The sequence below is a fragment of the Suricata suricatta genome, chromosome 11 (assembly GCF_006229205.1).
Source record: "Suricata suricatta isolate VVHF042 chromosome 11, meerkat_22Aug2017_6uvM2_HiC, whole genome shotgun sequence".
In the NCBI taxonomy this organism is placed as follows: domain Eukaryota; kingdom Metazoa; phylum Chordata; class Mammalia; order Carnivora; family Herpestidae; genus Suricata; species Suricata suricatta.
In genome coordinates this window covers 27,271,467-27,289,037 of record NC_043710.1, presented here as the reverse complement: position 1 = coordinate 27,289,037, position 17,571 = coordinate 27,271,467, and the positions used below count along the sequence as shown (strand labels likewise).

Genomic DNA, 17,571 nt, shown 5'->3' with positions numbered 1-17,571 from the left:
GGCGCAGCCTCCGGGAAGCGGCGCTGGGGCCGGGCTGGGCAGCCCCGGCCTTTCCGCTGCCAGGGTTGCGCAACGGCTCTTCCCAGCAACCGAAGTTTTGTTTAGTCCCACAGGGGGCCTCTTTCCCCACCGCAACCCTAGGCCGTAACTACGGAGACCTCTTGTCTTTCATTAAGGGGAACAAACACAAACACACGCACGCAACTCGAGCGCCCCAGCCGATGGCTGCGTCCCTGACTTTGTGGCCCAGTCACCAGCGTCGCCGAGTGGCCGGTTTAGAGGGTGTCAACTCTGGAGACGTGAGTGCGTGTGATTGTTGGGGAGGAGAAATGTGACCCGCCGCTCCGCGTCCCCTGCCGCGGCCGAAGGAAGGCGTGGCGGCCGCGCGGCGGGGCTGCTGCCGGCTTCTCTCGTTACGGTGGCGGCCGCCCGCTTCCCTTCGCGGAGAACTCGCGGAAAGACCTCGGCTAGGAATGTCTGTTTTCCTGTCGGAAGAGAGACGGCTGTTTTAAAATGGTATGTGGCTCTCAGCGAAGCCTGTTTCCCAGTCTTATCTCGGCCTGAGGAATTGCGCGAAAGGGTGTGTGCGTAAATTACCTTGGACCTGTTACAGAGTAGTCATAACACGTTCAGTCCTTGAACTGTGTTTTCACAGCCTCTTGCTGCCCAGTTAGAATTTATTTTTCCACCTGTCAGGTCGCTGCCTCTAAGTATAAGGAGCTTCTATTAGCAACAATGAAGTTTTTCAGATGATCGGTCCAGTTTAGAGGGAAAGCTCATGGTTGGTTCTATTGTTGACTTTGTTAGATGTCTCCCCGGTACTGGGCCGGGAAAGTGAGATGGTAAACCAGCCTGGGTTTGTGCTTCGGTGTACCTTCTAGTAGTTTGGAGATCGGTTGATTCTCCCCATTTTAGGTATTTAATTGGAATTACTTACGTGGCGTGGCATGGAATTACATATGTTCGCACCATTTCAGTTTATTTCGAAGTTTTAATTTCTTGGTGTCTTAACATTTTTGAGGTACCCCTTTTGATAAAATTTTTGATGAAAACTTCTGAGCAGATCGGTGGGCTTTGTTTGTTACCCAGCTAAAATATTTTAATCTTACAGTCTCATTTAATTTTTCAGAAGCTGGGCAAGCCTCACCATATGTTTGATAAGTCTAGATTCTGCTTATGTTTGCAAGTGCAGTGCTAATTTTATACAGTGAGCCATGATAAGGTTTTGATAGGTCACGATTAAACTTAGTATTTAAGTAAACAAAATAAGACTGACCTTTAAAAAAATAGTTTTTATAGTTTTATTGGTTACATGCCACTTAACAGTAATTGAAATGTAACCAACCTAATAAAGTACTTTTTTAAATAAGGTTTTCTTGGTATATTTATGGGTCCATTCATAAAGCATAGACAACAACTCTTATTTACAAAATAAAACGCTTAACCTGTTTGAGGTTTATTTTTCCTTTATTTTTGAAACTACTTGTTTTTAATTTGTGTTAAGGTAGAGGTGTGCTGAAATATTTGAGATTATGGACATTTCATCGTGAAATGAAATTTTTTGTACTTAATGTAAAATTAAATAATTTAATTTGTGTCTGAATTTTTTTTCCTGCTCTAGGGAATATATTTTCTAAAAAATTTTTTTTTGTGGAGAGCTTTAGATTAAAGCTATGTTTTAAAAAGGTAAGATGAGCTTGAAATCTAGAACAGAACCAGTCATTAAATGTTTCAAATTTATATTTGGACATTGCTGACTACAGTAGCTAAACACATATTAGGCAAGCAGATCATAACATGGTGAGCCAGTCTTAGTTTATTGTCATAATACTTTTCCATTGAACTGGTCATTATCTTGCTTATAAAGCAGTCATTGGCTTCTGGGTATGGAGTTTTAGAGTCACATAAAAGTGGACAGTTTTTATGAGATAATTCTTCTTGTAAACATGCTTGAAAAGAAGCTTCAGATCATACTATTTTAATTTTTTGGATGTCCTGTCATGGAGTACCATAAAATAAGGTGCAAATTACAGAGGTAGGCTGCTGTAGCTAGTATGGCAGGGCACTTAAGTATTTGTTTATTGCAAAATTTTGAAAGCCTTTTTTCCTTGCAGTTTAAAATAGCAACAGCTGTCAATTGAGCTTTTGATTGAGCTTTTGTTTTAAATATTTGATAAATGAACACTGAGGGTATTTTCAGAATGCTGAAAAACTGTTTCCTAAAGCTGTTTCACATCCATTGAATGGAATAGTGGGTTGCATATTACTTTCTCTTGGAGAGTTAGAATGACTTATTTTGGTAACTTTTGAAGTTAGTTTTCTGTGTTCTCTGCAGCAGTTCACCGAAGGTAGTCATATGGTACATTAGAGTTGTGTCATTCGTAGTTAATTAAAAGGCATGAATAATGTAGTTTCCATTGCATTCCATTTATGTTTGAGTTTAGAGATAAAGATGTCATGGCGATATTTAGATTTAAGAGTGTTCTAAGGAACTTTGAAGTTTTTGGCATTTAGAATATCCCTCCAGAGTTATTCTTGTCTCTCAACTATTAGAGGAAACAAAATAACTTGCTATATGATTATATTGTTGATGCCAAAAGAAACAATGTAAAATTTCTGGGTTTGCTGCTGTCCTAATTTTCTAATGTATGAAGTTGAGACTTCCAAGGTGGTGTGTTTAACTTGGAAGTTACTTGTGAGACAAACTACTAGAATTTTGTTAAGATGGAGGAATCTATCAGTATATTTTATTACTTTATAAAGGTGTTCCCCTCCCCCCCCCCCGCCCCTGCCCCAGACAACTGGGGCTGAAAGCATTCTATATGATTTCTGTATGAAATCATTCTATATAATTTTATATGATCATATTTCTCTATGATACAAATGTAAGTCTAAAGGAATTATATTAAGTGTCCTTACTAGTTCTGGATCCAGCCACTTAAAAAATGACTAGTATCTTTGAGCACTTAACAGAAGTTGAATAGTGATATATATTTGGAGTGGAAGTTTTGAATCAGTGTCGATTTTCAGGGTAGCCAGAGCACTTGCTGACCTAAGCAAATACAGCCTACTTCTTTTGGTTGAATTAAGAGTGATTTGGGGAAGAAAGAAAAAAAGTGATTTAGGGAGAAATAATATTAGTATGCTGCCTCTGTAGCTTTGTCACAACTGTTCTTTTGGATCTTAATCACTGTTAGGACAAAGCTAGAGTAGATATTTGGAAGGTATATGTTACACATTTTACCTAAATGTTTGTCATATTAGACCTTGACCTATTTGGCAGATCAGGCTGCTCTCCTCTGTTGATACTTGGGCCATATGTCACTATACAAAAGGCAACATATTGCCTGGATTCTGAGGCACACACTGTTGTCCTGGGCACCTAGAGGCTCTTCTCTTAGGACTTAGAATTGTGTGGGAATTAAAAAAACTGGTTGAGTATTGGAAATACTGTATTTTTAGGGTGGTATTTGTGGTTAGACGACAGTTAAGTCAGTAAACGGATTTATTTAATCTTTTGTATTTTGTAGTGAATGCTAAGTCTGTACTTTAGAAAGATATGTTTTTCCAGCAGAAGATCTTTGAACTGAAACAAGCCAAGAACACTATGTTTTACCTTCAGTGTATTTTGTTACTTTGACCCAAACAATATCTTCAGTTTTCTAAGACAGAATTTTTCCTTGCTGGGGAAGACTGAATGGGAGGGAAGGCATTGGGCAGGTAAGTTAGGAGAAGCTGGGCCCTAGTTGGAGGAAGGGTTCATTTAATTGAATTTGTGAAACTTAGAAATCTGTTTTGGGGGCGCCTGGGTGGCTCAGTTGGTTGAGTGTCCAACTTTGGCTCAGGTCATGATCTCATGGTTTGTGAGTTCGAGCCTTGCTTTGGGCTCTGTGCGATAGCTCAGAGATAGCTCAGAGCCGGGAGCCTGCTTCGGATTCTGTCTCCCCTTCCTCCCCCTCCCCCCACTCCTCCCATGATCATGCTCTTTCTCTCTGTCTCTCAATGATAAATAAATGTTAAAGAAAAAAAAATAAGGAAACTGTTTTGACTTAAATGTTCAAGGTGCTAGAGACCAGAGTTCACTTAGTTATGAAATTAGTGAAATATGTGGTAGCTTGGGAGAAAGATTAGGAATACACAGTGGCACCTGTTAAAACAGATTGGATTTATGAAATAATACCTGTTTATCATTCTTGATCCCCGCCCTTCCCTCCCTTCCCTTTTGTGTCTTGTTTTTCAGTCCAGAAGACTTTGCTTAATGTAGAATTTAGGGAAGATAGACTTTGTACAGTTACTGAAATCTTACATTATATGCCTAATTTGAAATCAGAAGTGTGAAGAGCATAGAACATGTTAATTGCTATTAAAATGTATGTGATTTGTAGGAATAACTTTGTTTTAGTTTTTAGAGATACTTGAAAATAAAACTTTTTTTAAGAGATACTTAAAACTAAGGTGCATATAATAAATGAATAGAGGTTTTTCAAGCTGAATTAAAACCCAACTTCTCTGCTATCTGTGACTCAGTACATTTTTGTTTCTGAGATTAAAAATTTCTTCTTTTAAAGATTGGATTTTTCAGATGTACTTTAAATTTTCTTTGTTGCATTGTCTTTTTTTCCCTTAAAAAGATCATAGCTAAAAGAAATGGAGATTTAGAGAAAAATAATAAACAGAAATACAGTAGTTTGTACCTTTGAACTATAGGTAAGGTTCAAAATTGTGAAAAGCCAGTTCTTGGTCACATTGAAAATAAAGGATTGCCAGAGGTGGTCAGATAATTTTTTTTATTTTTTATTTTACATAATTGTTAATGCTGGAACATCTTTTTTTTCCTTTAAAAATTTTTTTTAATGTTTATTTATTTTTGAGAGAGAGAGAGAGAGAGAGAGAGAGAGAGAGCATAAGCAGAGGAGGAACAGAGAGAGGGAGAGACACAGAACTGGAAGTGAGCTCCAGGCTCCATGCTGTCAGCACAGGGCTCAAACTCATGAACTGTGAGATCATGACCTGAGCTGAAGTCGGAGGCCTAGCCGACTGAGCCACCCAGAAGCCCCGGAACATCTTTTCTAATTGGAAAAAAATTGTTCTGATTTGATAGATACTGGAATAATTAGATGAACAGAATGAGTCATCCCCTCCCCCCTTTAGAATTGTATAGTCATTATAAATTACATTTGATTGCATATGGCTTACCAAAAACATTGCCTTTAAAATTTGATAGAAACTATAAAACTTGGCTGCATATGACTAGCCAGTTACTATTTACCATGGTTTGACTTACGGTTTCTTGCCTTTACCATGGTGTAAAAGCTATACACATTTGGTACTTGGAATTTTGAATTTTGATCCTTTCCCAAGCCAGCAATGTGGGGTCTGGTCCCTGGGCATTGGCAGCCTCTGCTCCCAGACAGCCCTGCGAACATGAGGGTCAACAGTGATACACTTAAAGTCATTCTGTACCCCTACAACTACTCTATTTTTCACTTTCACTATTCAGTACATTACTTGAGATAGTCAGGACTTTATTATAAAATAGGCTTTGTGTTAGATGATTTTGCCCAACTGTGGGCTAATGTGTTTGAGCATAATTAAGGTGGGCTAGGCTTAGCTATGATGATTGGTAGGTAGGTGTATTAAATGCATTCTCTTCTTGGTATTTTCAGTTTATGGTAGATTTATTGGGATGTGATCCCATTGTAAGTTGAAGATCTGTATTCCATTTTAGAAATTAAAAAGCATATGACTTATTAAAAGTGTTTATTTATGTTAATGTCAATTCTTCAGCTTCCCTCGCTTTGTTGTGTATTACTCATAAATTAAATGCAATATCTTAACATTTTTAAAAATATGAAATAGTAAAGTTTGAAACATTTGCAGAAAAAAACTTGCTTAGTGAATGTTTCATACCCCGTAAAGCAGTTATTTAAAGGGCCTAAAGACCTCATTTGCATGTATTTTGACTGTGCACTATCTGTTTAATAATACAAGAAGACTCTTGTAGGTTTGGTAAACTATACGACTTTAGATATAATATACATTCTTAAATAGTTAATAAGTTAGATAGTTTGATAACATATTGAAAATTGAACCTGACTTTCTAGAGACATTTCTTCTAAGGTCTGATTTAAATTAATACTTTGGAGGGCTTTAAATATGTAATTTGTGATAACTTACATTAAGTAGGGTGAAGTGAAAATCATAATGAAATTGCTCGTTATGTGCTGTATAGTTTATAGCTAGGACGTCACAGTTCACTACATTCTCAAAACCAGTTTTTGTCCAGTTTGTAATCAATTTCAGTGGTGACATTACCAGTATCTCTACAGCATATTAATTGTAGTTTTGTGTTTTAAGTTAGGTAAGAATAATATTGGGTTCAAAAATACTAGGTTTTTAATTGGTTACTATGCTTACAATATTTTTTTGTAGCTGGATCACAGACATCACAAATGAATGAAATTTTATTATGTCTGGTAAAACAATGATAAAATATATGAATGAAAACTGTATTATCTGGTACATATTTGGGTGTCCACTAAGTGCAGGATACTGTGATATGAATGAAGAGAGTAAGACATGGCACCTGCTTTGAGCGACTACTATGTGAAATTAGCCTAGTATTATACATTTTCTTTTATATTTGTGCATGTGTGTGTGAGCTGGAAAACACTACCTGCAAAAAACAATGATACACATATAGCATGTTCAGGTACTTTTTTAAAAGACTGTTTATTTCATAAATGATATTTAAAATATCAGGAATAGTTTAGCTTCTGAAAGTTGTGTATTAATGCTTGCTATCCTTTTAGTGTTTGAGGCCAAAAAATCCTTTAAAAATATGAAAAAGATTCTGTGAATTTAATTTTTGTTATAAGCTTTTCCATCAAGTCTAACAAGTTTAATAGTTTCATGGTTTTATAGAAACAGGTTGTATGTTAATTTAAATCAAGTAGAAGTTCCTATTTCTTAGTATGGTAAATAATCCAGTTCTCTTATTCTAACGGTTTTTCCTTTTGGACATACACAGTTCTTGCATTGCTTGAGAAAATACTAACAGGTTTGCCTTTGCTAACAGTATTATTACCTTACTTTCTAAATTTGGAATGCAGAGTCTCCAAACCTCATTCCTGTGCCAATTGGAGAGAAAATATAAGGTGAAAACCAGGGTATAAATAGAATTACATTTTAAGGCATTCAATATTAAAATTGCTAGCTGTAGCTTATTTGAAACCACTATACAGTAGGGATATTACTTGTGTGCTTAATTTATGTAAATCAAAAGTATATTTAACTTGGAGTCCTTGAAGCCATGTCATGCAGAAAGGACAAGTATTTTATTACATTGTCCGGTTAGAATTTTATATTTATTTAATGTTTTTAATTTGTTTTTGAGATGGAAAGAGACAGAACATGAGTGGGGGAGGGGCAGAGAGAGAGAGGGAGACACAGAATCAGAAGCAGGCTTCAGGCTCTGAGCTGTCAGCACAGAGCCTGATGCGGGGCTTAAACCCATGAACGTGAGATCATGACCTGAGCTGAAGCCAGACGCTCAACCGACTGAGCCACCCAGGCGCCTGATATAGTCTTAATGAAATTCGACAATTTTGTGACATTTTGATATTTTATCCCTGTGAATTTAAAATTGAATTCTGTGTGGAAACTCAGGATGTTAGGGACTGTAACATAATTGGTTTGCCAATACTTCTGAGTAGAAAACAGTTGGAATGTTTGCCTTTTGAGTTGCTTTAAGCTCAATGTGGCACTTCTGAAAGTATTTCTAGTAGCTACTCTGTTACTTGTAAAATCTCTCTTAAGTATTTCACATCTGAGGGTATATCTAGCTTGAAATTGTTTTTGGTAATCTGGAAGAAAATGAAATGCCTCAATTTATAACTTAGGAGGTAACCTAATACATTACATTTTGGGGGATTTTTACATTTCAAAATATGTTTCTGTGGGTCAGAGACTGTGTCTTAAAGGGTTTTATATCCCCCAAACTGCATAATAGACATTGGTGAATCAAAAACATAATTGTTATAAAAGTAATCAAATACAGGCATGTGCTGTTTTACCTGTATCCTTTAATCAAAGTATAGCATGTTTACCGAACAGCTTCACAGGTTCCTGCCTAAGCACTTGTGAATTTGTCATACACACACTCTACTTCTCAAAACCCTACTCTACTCCTCCCTTCTTTTAAAAAAAATTTTTTTTTAAATGTTTATTTTTGAGAGAGAGAGAGACCGAGAGTGAGTGGGGGAGGAACAGAGAGAGAGGGAGACACAGAATCAGAAGCAGTCTCATGGCACCTGACATGGGGCTCCAACCCACCAACCTCCAGATCCTCCAAGATTACTGTCTGTTCTCTATTGTGAATTTCATCCTGAAATGGTTTTTTCAGCATCTTGAGCCTGTCCAGGAACTTCAAGTCCTCTGCCCCCTTTTCTGGGCCCTTTTTCTTCAGCATTTAAAAAGGTTCAGATATCTGAGATCTCTTTTTAATGTTTATTTATTTGGGGGGGAAGAAAGAGGGAGAGAGAAGGTGGGTGGGGGAGGGGCAGAGAGAGAAGGAGAGAGAGTATCCCAAGCAGCCTCTGAGCTGGCAATGCAGAGCCCAACGTGGGGCTTAATCTCACAAACTGTGAGATCAAGACCTGAACTGAAATCAAGAGTTGGATGCTCAACTGGCTGAGCCACCCAGGCATCCTGCAGATATCTGAGATCTAAAGCAGCCATCTTTTATTTTGCACTTTGTTTTTAAAGTTTACTTATTTATTTTGAAAGAGAGAATGGGTGGGGATATGGCATAGAGAGTAGGAGGACAGAGGATCAGAAACGGGTTCTGCACTGACAGCAGAGAGCCTGATGCAGAGGCTTGAACTCTGGAACTGCATCCTGACCTGAGCCAAAGTCAGATGCGATGCTTAACCCACTGAACCACCCAGGTGCCACCTAATAAAGCAAGCCATCTTTCAATTGTGCCTCCTCAGATCTGTGGACCTGTCTTCCTTTTGATTTCTTTCAGACTTCTTAAAAGTGTACTTTACCCTCTATTTGAATTTGTATTCACTTTTTAGCCCTTGGCAGTATAGTTCTGTCTAAGCCACTGCAGTGAGATTACTTCTCCTAAGCTCTCCACTAGTTCCTTTTATTCACAATCTATGTATTCCTCCAGATGATTGCATCTGTAGTGTACCCTACTTAATTCTGAGCTTTCAGCTCATCTTTTGAACTAGTGAGCTCCATATTTTTCCCCACAGCTAGCTCAGATTGGATTATTTTATTTCAAATTTGTTTTTCTTTATTTCCTCTTTGTTATCTTCACTCATTTTTATTGCAATTTATGTTTGAAACTTTAAATCTTAAAATGTTTATTTCTGGTAGTTACATTTAAAAAACCCAGCGATATCTGCACTTTGTTAATCAAAACTTAGTAGTGTTTATCAAGTTCCCTTTTTGGAAATCCATACTAAGAAAATTAGGAATGTAAAACTATTTATATGAAAATATTTATCACAACCTTATATAATATAGTGAACAAATTGGAAAAAAACAGTTAAACAAATTACAGCATGCACACATGGTAGAATATTATGCTGCTATTCAAAATATCCTAGATAGAACATATCTAAGATATCCTAGAAAGAACAAATTGGCATATCAAATTATACATGTACTGTGATTGGAAACATGTACTAAAACATACTCTGGAATGACTAGAAAGAAGTAGGTTCTTTTTACTGAATATTCTGTAATTTGTAGTAAGTGAGTAACTTAAAGACGGTTTTCATACAGAAATTTCACATCTTCCTGGAGTGAGCGATATGCATCTTTTCATGATTTTATGGCAAAATATGTTAAATTTCATGTGTTAGTCTTCCCAATTTCTCGCAGTCTTATTCCAGATAATTGTAATGGTGTAGTAATCATTTTTACCCTTTCAACTTGCAAGGTCTCTATGAACAAATAACATTTATTTTTTTTTATGTTTGTTTATTTTGAGAGAGAGAGAGCGTGCCCACACAGGTATGTACGTACATGGGCTGGGGAAGAGCAGAGAGAGAGACAGAGACAGAATCCTAAGCAGACTCTGCTGTCAGTGCAGAAGCGCAGAGCCTAACATGGGGCTTGATCTCATGAGATCATGACACGAGCCAAATCAAGAGTTGGTCGATTAACCTACTGAGCCACTCTTGGCGCCCCTTAAGTTTTTGTTATAAAATCACTGTTTTGGCAGATTCATTATGTATAATTGATAGGTAATCATTACTTTTATGTCTGAGATTCTACCTAGCTTCTTATGCAAAAGCCTGAAAAATGACACAAAGTAACTTTTGGCCAGTAAGAGATTTTTAGTTATCTGAAAATAAATTTCTGTTGTGTAGCCATTTTCAGTCAAATGATTTAACATATAAATTTTTTAGTTTAAAATTTTACAATAAACTTAATTATGAACTTAATTTTGAACTTAAAATGTGTTAGCTGTCACTTAGGCATCTTCAAATGGAATTAAAGCTTTGTAAAAATATCTTTTTAATATGTTGATGGCATTTAAAAAGTCTCTTCAAGCCAGATCTGAATATATTTTTCTTACAGTTCTAATTCTGGTACATATAACTTTAGAGTATCATGTATGGCAGTGTGGCTTTTCACACTAATGTGCAAAATATTTTTCAGTGTTTCTGTGGGGCTTGTAGTAGACCAATATTTATGTCACCCTTGCTAGTTCCATATAAATCTGCAGTTTTAGTGCAAAGCTTATTACAAGCAATCTGATAATGTGTCATTTTATTTTATTTATTTTTTATTAAAGTTTTTTTGTAATGTTTTTATTTATTTTTGAGAGAGGGGGAGGGGCAGAGAGAGAGAGAGAGAGAGAGAGAGAGAGACGGAGACACAATCCAAAGCAGGCTCCAGGCTCTGAGGTGTCAGCACAGAGCCCCATGTGGGGCTCAAACTCATAAACCACAAGATCATGACCTGAACCAAAGTCGGCCAGTTAACCGACTGAGCCACCCAGATGCTCCTATTTTCAGTTTTTCATAATTAAATTTTCTTGAGCAGGCACATGTGTGAGTAGGGAGTGCGGGGAAGAGAGAGAGGGAGAGAGAGGATGGATCCTAAGCAGGCTCCGCACTATCAGCAGAGCCTAATGTGCGACTTGAACCTAGGAACCATGAAATCATGACCTGAGCTGGAGTTGGATGCTTAGCCAACTGAGCTACCCAGGCATGCCGTCCCCTTTCCCCATTTTTATTTTTAGTAATCTCTGCTCAAGGTAGGGCTCAAACTCACAACCTTGAGATCAAGAGTTGTATGCTTTACCAACTGAGCCAGCCATGTGCCGCCCCCCCCCCCAGTGTGTCATTTAAAAAAGTTAATAATTAGAGTTAGAGCCAAACATAAGCAATTTCCAAAGAATCCAGTGTCCTTTCTTTGAGAGTACTCTTTTGAGAATCTGCTTGTTTTCTTTCCTCCTTAGGTCTTTATGAATTTACAGTGTTCTTTAGTTTCTTTCTGAGGTTCTTAGGGAGGCTTGTTATAAATCTCTGCCTTGTCCCCTTCCTCACTTTTGTCATGAGAATGAAGTGATCTTTTTTTTTTCTTAACATATTTTCATTTCTGTTCCTTTTATCGTTTCTGATTAGATACAATAGAGAGTTTCCTGAAGCACAGGATTTCCTGAAGCCATTGTGAGAGACCCCAGTTCACAAGATCTATATGACAGTTAAAATTTGAAACTTAAAAAAATAGTGTCTCCATATTAGAAAGGTTTTTGCAGGTACTTCACAAAATTTTTAAAAAAGGACATTTATATGAGGTGGCATATCTGGCAACTAATATATGAGTCTGGAGAGGACATAATTGTAGGGGAAAAAACCTAAAAACTGAATTAGGAGTGTAGGTCACCTAAGGGTCATAGGATCTTAAAGGAATTTGGAAAGAACAAGTAGCTGACTTTTTTGTTCCAGTTTATTTTTTCAGGCCCTAAAACATTCATAAATATTTTTTAAAACTAAAAGTACTATAATCAAGCTTATGCTGCTGTAAATATTTGTCTTTTCAGCTTTCACAAATGCAAACCTGTAATTCGTGTGGGTGGGGGGAGCAACCACTGTTCTCACTTCAACGGCGTTTAGATTTTTAATTCTTGTGATATAGGTTACTCTGGAGTGATTGTTCTCTTTCACTTATGAGCACAAAATGAAAATGTCAAAGTTGTTTATTTAGGATAGCCTGTAATTTTGAAAAGTTTTGTAGAACAGGTCCTTTGATTCTATAAATGTTTATTTAGAACTTTGAATCATTCTTAAAAAAATTTTATCAGCAGAACTTTTCCTTTATAATGGTTTGTTAGCAGTGGCCGTTTGATCAAATTACTAATCTAGGATTCAACTTCCTCTGTTGATTTGAGTTGTTTCAGAGATACATTAGGTTAGGAGGTATTCTGGTAAGGATCATTGGACTTGTGCTTTTTTAGTCTTTAATATTTCATACTTCTCTTTACCTGGAAGTTAGTTACATAGTTTTTTTTTAATATACAAAATAAAATTTGTGGTGGTTCTTTTGGGACAGATTTCCTATAAAATAGAAAGGAAGTGCCTGGGTGGTTCAGTCAGTTAAGCATCTGACTTTGGCTCAGGCCAGGATCTCATGGTTCATGGGTTTGAGCCCTGCATCAGGGTATGCGCTGAAAGTGTGGAGTCTGCTTCTGCTTCTTCCCCTCTGTTTCTGTCCCTCCCCTGCTCATACCCTCTCTCTTTAAAAAAAAAAAAGGGGGGGGGCATAAAAAATAAAATAAATAAAAGTTTTCTTTGTACTAAAGTTTTATAAACTAGATTTGCAGTGTTAGTCTTAAGTTTTCTTCAAGGAAGGGAGTGCTTCAGGTGAACTTTTTATCTTTAGTCAGTTTTTCTATCAGTATTTAATTTCTGGGTTTTTATTTTATTTCATTTCTTAAAACTTAATTATAAAATTAATTTTAAGTTTTACACCAAATTCGGGCTTGAACTCATGACCCCGATATCAGGAGTCCCAGGCTCCACTGACTGAACCAGCCAAACACCCCCAGGGTTTGATTTTAGATAGCTTAAAAAAAATCTAGAGAATTATATGCTGTAGTAAGTGTAGTTCTTAAGTACTCTTTTAATTAACTCTTTTCCAGCTTTTCTAAAGTAAAGATTGGGAGGTGTATTGCAGAGTGATTTCCAGCAGCTTTGAAATGTCCAGCAGGTCATTTTCTGTTCCAAAAGTTGGAATGTTTTGCTAAGTCAGATGAAGCTTGTTATTTAACATGCTGATTTGTGTTATAGTCAACACATTCTCTAGATGCTTTGTTCACAATACTGCTGGAAAATACCCAAGACTTTTGTGTTTTCAAATAAATGTTTTTTAGGCACCTCAGATAGCAGGTTTATTTTATGGAGCTTTATATTAGGGGAAGTTCATTTATGTGAACATGTTTTTTAATGTGAAATGTTTTAGTGTAATTACCTGCACAGAATACTGGTAAAATAACCAGTTAATAATACAGGTGTTTAAAATACTGATATTTCAATGGCCCGACAAGAGAAATAAACTCATTTACTATTCACATTGAACAGTTAATCTCTGGTGTATTTATGTTTTCTAGTTGGATATGTTATTTTGTCTTTTATAAATACACTTTTTAAACAGTAATTGAGAAATGAAACTGTGTGACTAGAAACTACTTTTTATTGTCTGACTATTGCTGGTTAATGTGGTTCTATTTTCTAATTCCTATTGTAGAGCCTTGTATAGACTAGTATAGGATTCTCTCTTTTCAAGAATAAGAAGGCCTTTTTGTCAAATTTATTGGAGCACATAGTGAAATTCTATTTGAAGAATTTCTCCATTGAAGAAATTACATAATGACCAAGAGTTCCAAAAACTACTGTGAATTAATTAATACATTCAAATGAAAAGATTTCTTCTCATTGCTTATGAATACTTTTTTTTTTAATGTTGGCAGATGATCCCAGGGACTCCTTATGTATCTGATGATTCTAGAGTTTAGGTGATCTGGGTCATGTCTAAAATACTCAACAGTATGTTCCCAAATGAATAACCCTTGAAGAGCAACCTTGTGCAAGAAAAACTTTATTTTATGCCTGTCATTCATATTCTTTTTTTTTCTGTTTAACTTACCACTTGATGAAAATTCAGACTTACAGAACAGTTACAATGGTACAAAGAATTCTTATGTATCTCTCACCTAGATGCTAAAGCTATTAATATTTTATTCAATTTTTATTTACTTTTTCTCTCTCTATGAATATCTGTACTTTTTTCCTGAACTCTGTGAATTGCAGTCATGATGTCCCTTTTCCCCTAATACATGTATATTTTTGCCCCTAATGTTTTTCCTAAAAGCAAAGACTATTCAGTTTTTTTTATGTGTATTTTTTGAGAGAGAGAGAGTGTGAGCATGCACACGCGCACACTTGCATGAGCCGGGGAGGGGCAGAGAGAGCCGGAGACACAGAATCCGAAGCAGGCTCCTGGCTCTGAGCTGTCAGCACGGAGCCTGACATGGGGCTCAAACTGTGAGATCACAGGTGCTTAACCAACTTAGCCATCCAGGCGCCCTGACTGTTTAGTTTTTATGTTTCTATAATCTGAAAAGTTTCTCAGTTTTTGTGTTATTTTCTGACTTTGACATTTTGTAGAATACTGCCAGTTATTTTGTAGAATGGCCTTCAGTTTGGATTTGTTTTTTTTTTTTTTTGTACTAGAAATATCGTAGTAAAATGTATTCCTCTTAGTACATTCATATCAGGAGGCACATGATGTTGATAGGTCCCATTACTACCGATTTTAACATTGATCATTTAATTAAGGTGGCACCTGCTGATTTCTTTCCTTTGATTAATAGGTGTCTTGTTAGAATGTATTTTGAAAATAATTGGCAAGAGCTGTGAGGGGTCTTACAGGCTGACAAATTAGCCATGGAAGCTGGCAGAAGATAGGAGACTGTTGGGTCAGAGATAAAGGACCTTCTTACTCATAGCAGTAGCAGTAGTCACTGTATTGGTCAGTATTTGCCCACTTCCTCAACTGAATTCCCAACAGGGTGATGTGAACAGGGCCAGCCAGGTAACTCCTGCACAAAAGCAATTGCGTTACCTAGGCTTAGGAAACTTGAATCTTTCATAAGGGGCAGGAAGCCTGCCTGACACTTGACCAAGAGTCATTATCTTTATTATATTGGACATTAAACAACCTGCCCTTTTCTCTGGAGGAAGACACTATACTATCTCTACCTTCCAGGGATGTTCAGGGATATAGTAATATGCTTTGAGAAGATGCTCTCCAGAGTTCATAGGCCGTCAGTGATGTTGCTTGCAAGACCAGGGGAAACATGAGACATACGGTGAATTGTCTCCCAACAGTAATACTCTGCTATCTTTAAAGCCTTCTCCCACTAGTTTTTGCATCTTTGGATGATTCTTATTTCAGTCAGTCATTATGACTGTTGCCAAATAGTGAATCTTCTGAATCACTTTCCCCTCTTTCCTGACTTATTCTTCATTCTTACCTCCTGGGGTGGGAACGTCCCAAGTAAACTACCTACTTGCAGGCCTTTCTTTAAGAATCTGCATTTAGGGGAATTGTGCTACATCACAAGGCACCTCAAAATCATGTCTAAAATCCAACTTTTTCTTTCAGTTTTCCTGTTTTTTAAAAAAAATTTCAATTATCACCTGGCTATCAGCACGAGTAGGGAAGCAGCAGAGAGAGGGAGAAAGGAATCCCAAGCAGGCTCTGTGCTGCCTACCAGTGCAGAGCCCTATATGGGCCTTGAACTCATAAACCCATGAGATCATGATACGAGCCCAAATCAAGAGTGGGATGCTTCACCGACTGAGCCACCTAGGTGCCCCAGCTACCAGTTTTTCAAGCCAGAAACATGGTTCTGTTTCTCCTCACTCCTCACTGAGTTTTGTGGTTCTTACTCCTGGCTACCTGTTGGTAATCCGTACTCAGTTTCATTCCTTTGGTCCTGTCTTTGCTGGGGCTATGGTCAGCTGTTATCTGGACTATTAAGTAGTGTTTCAGTTGTTGTTTCCATTATTTGTTTCTGTCCATTTTATCTTTTAGAACTTTGCCTGAGTGATCTTTCTAAAACACAAATATGATTATGTTGGTTTTCTATTTAAAACGCTTCAGAGGTATCCCATCCCCTATATCTCCTTAGCAAGAAACATAAGGTTCTTCATGATCTTTGCTTTCTTTTTACAGTTGTCTTCTTGAGAATCATTATTTTCTCTAGCAGCCCACTTCCCCCGGCAAGTTACGTTCTAGTATGGAGGTTAGCGAACTTTCTTAAAGAGCTAGATGGCAAATAGTTTAGTTTTGCAAGCCACATATGGTCTCTGTTGCATACTTTTTTTTTAAACAACCTTTTAAAAATGTAAAAACCATTCTTTCTTTGTGGACAATACAAAAATAGGCTGGGTTGGATTTGGCCAATCATAATTTGTGGTCCTTTTCTCTAGCCAAATAAAGGTAACATGTCATATTTCATTAGTCTCTGACTTGGTATATGCTATTGACTTGTATCTCATGGAGTCGTCTTTTCTACGTAGGAGACTTCTTCCCATGATACTTCAAAATTTAGCTTATGGAGAGGGGGTGCCTGGGTGGCTCAGTTGGTTAAGCATCCAACTCTTGATTTCTGCTCAGGTCATGATGTCACTGTTCATGAGATCTGAGATTGAGCCTTGTGTCTGGCTCAGTGCTCACAGCCAGGAGCCTGCTTGGGATTCTCTCCCTGCCCCATTCCTCCCCCACTCTTGCTGTCACGCATGTGTTTTCTCTCTCTCTCTAAATAAATAAATAAACGTTAAAAATATTAGTTTATAGGTTAATTTAGTCAGTCCTTTCATGCTCTTTCAGGGCATTCTTTAATCATTTCTATTTTCTCTGCTACCTGCGTATCTTGCACATCTTAGGTCACTACGTTGTTAGTGATGCGGTTATATAGGTATGTGTGTTTCCCTTTTGCTAGAAGAAGCTCATCGATGAGAAAACATGTTTTCTTCATTGCTATGTCTTCCTGCTCCTAAATGGCTTTACTTGATTTGAATTGAAAGAAAAATTGAGAAAAAAAAAAAGGACTGAAATAGGATATGGCTATTGAATATGCTGATAAAATATATTTAAAATGGTTTTATATATATATATACATATATTTAAAAATACAGTCAGTTGAAGAGGTTATTTTCTGGTATTTTTTCCCCCTCCTCATTGAACAATATATTAATGTAAATTTAGGCTGTGAAAGTGTAGGGAATAATATAATCAGCTCCTATGAAGTTGTCATCCTGGGTGCAAAATAAAAGTCACAGAGTTGAAGTCCCTCCTTTTCACTTTCTTTTTGGCATGTTTATCGTTTCCATGTGTTTTTATACTTTGACCATGTAATTAATATATCTGAAGATTTATTTATTTTTGAGGGAGAGAGAATGCAAGCAGGGAAGGGGCAGAGAGAGAGGGAGACAGAAGATCCAAAGCAAGCTCTGTGCTAACAGCAGCGAGCTTGAT

General features: G+C 37.0%; 1 protein-coding gene across 8 annotated transcripts in view; it reads left to right on the top strand.

The window, feature by feature from the left end:
* Positions 1-153: 153 nt before the first annotated feature.
* HIPK3 (homeodomain interacting protein kinase 3) overlaps positions 154-17,571 on the top strand; it is an 88,317-nt gene continuing 70,899 nt past the window's right edge. For 4 of the 8 annotated variants that reach the window (XM_029956707.1, XM_029956704.1, XM_029956706.1 and 1 more), the window contains exon 1: positions 155-516. The gene's annotated coding sequence lies outside the window, so the exon portion shown is untranslated. Of the gene's footprint in view, positions 517-17,571 lie in introns of all 8 variants that reach the window. The other 4 variants (XM_029956702.1, XM_029956705.1, XM_029956699.1 and 1 more) reach the window with 2 other exon arrangements.